The sequence below is a fragment of the Aptenodytes patagonicus genome, chromosome 1, assembly GCF_965638725.1.
Source record: "Aptenodytes patagonicus chromosome 1, bAptPat1.pri.cur, whole genome shotgun sequence".
Taxonomy (NCBI): domain Eukaryota; kingdom Metazoa; phylum Chordata; class Aves; order Sphenisciformes; family Spheniscidae; genus Aptenodytes; species Aptenodytes patagonicus.
In genome coordinates, this window is record NC_134949.1 from 87,200,597 (window position 1) to 87,207,457 (window position 6,861).

The window sequence follows — 6,861 nt, forward strand, 5'->3', positions numbered from 1 at the left end:
GGGAAGTTTCTCTGCTTTGAGGACTGGGAACCAGGATCACTTCCCTGAGACAATAAAAACTGAGTTGTGGACGTTGGAAGTTGAGACCTTCTCAAGTGGCAGCTGGAAGCTGAGAAAGATGATGGGGACTGGTTTGGTGTCAGCTTCCAAAATGACTGAAACAAGCAGAACTGTTTACCTCCCCACCTTGCTAGTCTCTCAGGGGAATATGATGTCTTGGTTCACTAGTCTGAAAATAACTAGATACCTGTTCAGTTGTTCAGAGCTTCCCAAACCTTTGGTCTGTCTCCTAAAGTCCAAATCTTCTTCCCACCTTCATCAATCTGATTTTTTCCCTATTCCTGTAGTGCTTGCATAATTTCTTAACATCTTTGATTATACTGTGACAACAGACTTCTTATATGGCTGAAACCAGTTACTCCCAGTTCTTTCTACCTCTCAGGTCACTGGTAGCTATATATTTCTACATTTACCAAACAGCTCTAAATACTGGAAAAAATGTCCTTGCTTACTGCAAAGAAGGTCCTTGCTGACCTTTCTTTCCTTGCAATAGGTCACTTCCCTTCAGCTTAACAACAGAATCCAATTTGCAAATACTTCTTGCATAAATGATTGAGATTTGACTTAGTGGAAGTAACAAGACACTCTTTTGGTAGTCACAACTCTTGCATCACTGGGAGGAGCATTACTGTGATCCATACTGTCCAACAGATACAGAGGTGCTTTGTTCATTGTGGCCTAAATTAATTTACAGCTAGTCAAATCACAAATCTTTGTGCAAACTGAGAAATGGGAATATGTAACAAAGTTCAGCCTTTATAATCCTTTGTTTCAATGTAGCTTTAAGTCTTCCATGTGTTTCTGCCACATTTGCCTTTGAGCTTTTTCCACTCTTCCCTGCTTTACATCTTTTCTCACAATAGCTACAGTTCTAGTACTCCCTCACAAATGCTTTTCAGTAGTTGCACTGATAGTATAGACAAAGAAATGGTATGCAAGTGTGTGTAGCAACCTGACTAGGTTTAACTATAAGTGATCTTACAGTAGAGATATCTTTGTAAACTGAGTGTACAAATTTTTTCATGACAATATGCAGTTTATTTATCTGTTTTATCTATGTGTCTGAACTCTTCAATCTTCATAATTACAGCATCTAACAGCTCCCGAGCTTTAAGTAATTAAGTTAATTTTACTTCTATTTTCTCTAATGAACACTATCTAGGCTTTCAAATTTATCTGGGCAAGCATTTTGATTATAAAATGGCTATGATTATTTTGAACACAATGTAATTTAAATTAAAGCAAGTAATAAAACCTTGGTTGAAGTATTCAGTTTTAAAATGAAACTTGAGAAGACCAAAAAAACCTTTTGGTCAATATGCCAATGGGATATGGTTGGAGTTAACATGTTTTCATGAACCAGTATCTTTTAAACAGGTCCTATACTTCCTGTTCAATAAATGTAATTTTACCACATAATTTGACAAAATGTTACATTGATACTGCCACACGATATGGATTGTCCCACACACACTATCTAGAAATACTTTCAATGTGTATATGGATGATTTTTTTCCAGACCTTGTAAACTAATCAGGACACATCCTGAAAAGTAGTTGGATCACAACCTTATTATAAGTGTGCATAGGATGTTTCAGGAAATGAAATGCACATCACTTTCTCAGTGAAGAGCATGGGTCTTTGAATTAGTACATGTTTCAGTGGTGCTGTGATGCTGAGAAAGCTGTCTTGCAAGATCTGGCATGGAAGTGATGTTCCCTCTCCTAAGTCATCACAGACCATAATAACATTATGTACTGGATCTAACAGACACTACTGTTGGTTTCCATTGGAAGAGTATGCTCCTGAGTAGCATTCTGCTGCAACAGAGTTGGTTAAATAATTCAGTAGGAAAGTTGAACTGTTATGGAGAGAATCAAGTTGTTAAAACTTTTATTTATTCTGAAATTCATGTCTCTCTCTGGAGAGAATGTGGATTTATTTCACATAGATGTTGTCTCTGTGCCTGTGCTCTGAGATATCCAGATATAAGACATATTTTATCTAAAATTATATGACCCACACTTCAGAAAAATCTGTTTGACTGTGGTCATTAGCTGAAGCTGAGTAATTCAGATACTGTAGTTATGTACCTTTTCAAGCAGAGTTTCTTGCATCTATCAGAGTAAGGACAGAGCACATTTGCATCTGGCAACAATAAGCCAGGGAAGCATATCTTACATTTTCCACACTACCAATTAGATACGAAAGTCTTCTTCAGGTTAGGTGCCACAGGACAGTGTAATGTCTGTATATGCATTTAAGCCTTGAAAAAGGTCTACCTTGGAGGGGATTGCATGATGGCAGTGTGCAGTCTGACATCTTTATTGAATATACAGCCTGTCGAGCTTTGGGGATCTTGTGAGCTGAATACGTGAAGTATTCACGTATACAAGAATATGGTGCTGTATACATGCAGTTGTTTTTCCTGCTAGCACATAAGTTTCTTTGAAGACGCCTTTATCAACTACCGAAAGTGAAGACAAAAAGTCCCCCTGTAAACTTTTTCTAACTACAGAAGCAGGAAGAGGGTTTAGGGGGTGTGTGTGGGGGAGACGTCACAAGTAATCCTTATCGACTGATTCCCTTCTTATCTTTAAGGCACAGATGACAGCTCTGCTCTCTTGAGTCCACAAAGTAGTGAGAGGACCTCTGGCTTTTCTCTCTGTGACAGACTCTTTCTCTTTCTTATACAGTGCATTAGCTTTTCCAGATGTAACACTGATCAGCACATTGAAAAGAATACAGTGTTGGGCATGCCTTCCAGCTGTTCCCATAAAAATGTTTAATGGCAACTATCTTTTACATACCTCTTAGATTTAAATAGATATATGATTCAAAGAAATGTGAAATTATTAAGTGCATTGATGTGTGTTTGACAGATGTTGTTGCAGGCATTTCTTATACATTCAAGACGGTTAGGAATCTAGGCAGATTTCAGAAAATTATTTTCTTAATATCTGTCCTGAAGTGAAATTGAATTGAGACTTTGATCTTCTACATTGTGTGAATAGTAAATTTCCCTGCAACAGTTTGGTAGGGTGAAGTTTAGCTTCATAGATTGATATTCCAGTTTCAGCCTTCCAAAAATATGTATGTATCATAGACCACATAAAAATTGCCAGCTTTATGTAATTAAATGAAAAAAAGATCATTAGAAAAACATGATGCAGCAATGTTAATGTCACTGGCCATCTTGAAAACTCATGTGGAAAGGTTATCACTTACAAAGAGACTGTACTTAGTTTTAAAAATAAACTTGTGTAACAAGCTTTTCTACCTCAAATGGTCACCGATGGTACTACCAGTGGCCAGTGTGATTTGTGGATTAAAGCAATATGAAAGAAAGTCTCATTTATATGAAAGACTGTTTGCCAAAGGTTAGTAATAGTTTTGGTAACCATCAAAAGCACAAATTTGTTTTGAAAACATCAGAACACCATAGCACTGCGAGAGCTTGTTGCTTCACTGGAAAATTCAGAAAACTGGAGGCAGGATAACCTGAGAGCCATAATGTTTTCCATTGTGGATGGGAGGACTGACAGCAGGATAAATTCATTTTAAACAGCCCAGAATTGGAGCTGCCAGTCAGGGATCTAGCAGGGTGTTCTAACTGCCCCATGGGTGACACAGACAGACTCCTTCTGGGGCAAAAGTGCTCTCAAAGACTCTTAGTCACATGTGCAGATGGGAACTTTTCACCACCTTTTTTTCCACCAAATACTTGCTCTCTCATCTACCTTCAGTCCATCAGGTACATAGAATCATAGAGTCACAGAATGGTTAGGGTTGGAAGGAACCTTTTAAAGATCATCTAGTTCAACCCCCCTGCCATGGTCAGGGACATCTTCAACTAGATCAGGTTGCTTAAAGCCCTGTCCAACCTGACTTTGAACACTTCCAATGATGGGGCATCCATAACTTCCCTGGGCAACCTGTTCTTCCAGCTTCTCTGGGCCACTTGTTCAACATCTTTATTCAGGAAAAAGGACAGAAAAGTCACTGATACTTCTAACCACTAACATCAGTCAAAAGACTTTAGGTTCAGAGGAGGCAGGAAGAAGGGGAAAGACAAAAGGTTGTAACCATGGACTGGCTCAACGTGTGATAGTTCAGTTACCTGGTTGAATTTGTTAAAGATGATGAGAAAAAAGGTGGGATAGCCTGACCTGTGTGGATCCTTCAAACTGAAGATTCATCAATCCGTCCAAGAAGAAGAGTATACTCAGACCTGGAAGTAGACAGGAAGGGTAGCCTTGATGACAGAAAAGGGGTTGGTTTCAGGTACTAGAGAAGGGAAGTCTGAGAATGAAGATAGGAGGGTAGAGAAGATTAGGCAAGAAAGCCAGGAGAAGGAGAAAGAATTGAAAGTAAAGATGGGAGGAGAAGACATTGAAGCTGAAACTACAAAACACCCACCTTGTTTTCCTGAGTTTCCCTGGGCATAATTCTGCCCTACATGAATGTCTTGTTTTATTTTCTATGTTACTTTAATGTCTCATTTTATTGCTTCACTGGGCAAAATCTCTAAGAATAAACAGGCTTAATTATAATATCACTTCAGGCTATTGTTAATGATTTTGTAGTTTGTTGCAGTTACTGTACTAGTGAGAACTTGAACTTTTTTCTATGCAACAGGGTAAAGACTCATATTAAAAAAGATTTTTTGTAGTTGTATATCTTTTTACAGATTCAGACATTAACTGTGAAACCATCCCAAAGCACCCGTAAGGCATTGTTTCCATTCAGAAAAGCAAGCCCTAGCCTCTGAAACTTTTATTTAAAATGAAGGAGGGCAAGAAAGAATAAAAACATGTTCCCTGAATAAGCAGACACACTTAGCATGTGTCCTCAATAGCAGGCTGTGTGGCTGCTGTAAGGACAAAATAGATGCTTGCCCCTATAAAGCTTTTAGGAAGATGAAAATGCAGTACATAAAAATAAAAAATATTGTGGTTCAAGCTATAGACAGAGAAACTAAATGAAGAAATAGACAAATGAAATGTCTGAGCCCAGCAGACTGCCAGAGGGACTCTGTTAGAACTGAGTATGTACCAACTCTGTTCTTGCTTCTTCACAGTGCACCACCTTCCGAAATACATCCTAGAAAACCAGTTTCCATAGTTCTTTAAAGTACTGGCTACCTACTTTGTCTTTTACAATTGCTTACAGGCTGATTTAAAAGGATATTTACTTTAAAATTCAGTTCTGATTCTGAGAAATCAGTAGAACAAAAAAATCCCCTTTCATATTCAACATAAACAAAAGTGGTGAATTTAATAATACAAAAGCTATGTCCTGTGTTTTACTGCATTAGCCCTACAGATCCAATTCTGACGAGAGACAACCTTATGTGAGATGTGGAGTTGTTCACTAATATCTACTTATGGCAAACTCAGGCTAAGTTCCGTGCTTGGTGACAGTAAAATAGAACTAAGCCTTATAACCTAAATGATGGGTGCTAAACTGTGAGGTGAAAAGGGCCTTCAATTTCAGAGATTATGGGGTTAACAGGCAGAATCAATTATATTTCACATGTAGATTAAGTTCTTCTGATGCAGAATCACTTGAGTCATGACTGTTAAAATGCAATAGTCACTTGACCAAAACTCAGACTTGTGTCTCAACATGTATATTTTAACTGTAATGCCACAACAAGAAATTATGCAGAAGCGTAGTGTTTACAGTTAAATTAGAAACTATAGGAATTCCATGGCCATTGGCAATGTTTTAGAAGGTGTCAGCAAGAATACTGTTTTTCAATATTTTTTTGGATAGAAGTAGGTCCATATTATTTACCATTAGTTACAGCTGTGGACCAGATACTGAAGTGTCATCAGTCATAAAAATTCTTCTCTTCTGTTCAGTCCCCAAATCTGCTGTCCCTATTTGTGTTTTAGATCATACTTGATACTATTTGCAATATCACAAATAATGCTTGTGAAATGCAAAGAGGACTGACATATTTTAAAAAAAAAAAAAAGTGACCTCATCTCTCCCAAGCAGAACCCTCAATTTCCTTGCTCTGTATTTCCACTAGGTTTTCATTTTATGTCTTCTCTTCATACCCTTTTCATCCTGTTCAGTATCTCCAGCTGTTGCGCTGTGTTTCAGTAGTTAAGGCCTAAACTCAGGATTCTGGAGATGTCAAGTTCCACTCCTGTCTTTGATCCTGATGTAACTTGTGGTTTTGAGTCATCTGCTAACTTATCAGTGCATCTGTAAAATGGAGTTGTTTGTATCTGCCCAGCAATGTGGCATATTTTGAAATTAACTAAATAATTTCCTCTGTGACTATGAGGTATTATTAAGTACCAAAGACTCCAGTACACAAAGTCAAAAGACAAACTGAACGGCCTAATTAGCAGGGAAAGATTTTCTCCCAGACTGATGAAATGGAAACAAATGGATTTTTAGTAGACTTCTACGTAGTTAAATGAGTAAAGTTGTGCTTTCATTTATTTCTCTTCTCAAAGGCGGGATCAACTTTCCCTGTGACATTCCTGCAGTTTCTTGTTCAAACTCTTCTAAAAAGTGTGCAATGAGAATATATGTGACTTTTTTTTTCTCTAAGTTTTAACACTCTAATCGTAAAAAGGATCTGACTTTGTAATTATGAAGCCTGCCACTCCTTGCCCTCTCCATAATGTACATGGAGAAAAGTTTATTCCTGTATCTTCAGAGTTATTTTTTGCATGTGTAAGCCCTTTTGCAGATTTCTTCCTTCTAAACTGAACAAGGCAGTTCTGCAACACAACCTTAATAGAGCTACATAGAACAGTACAACACCTTAATTTGTAC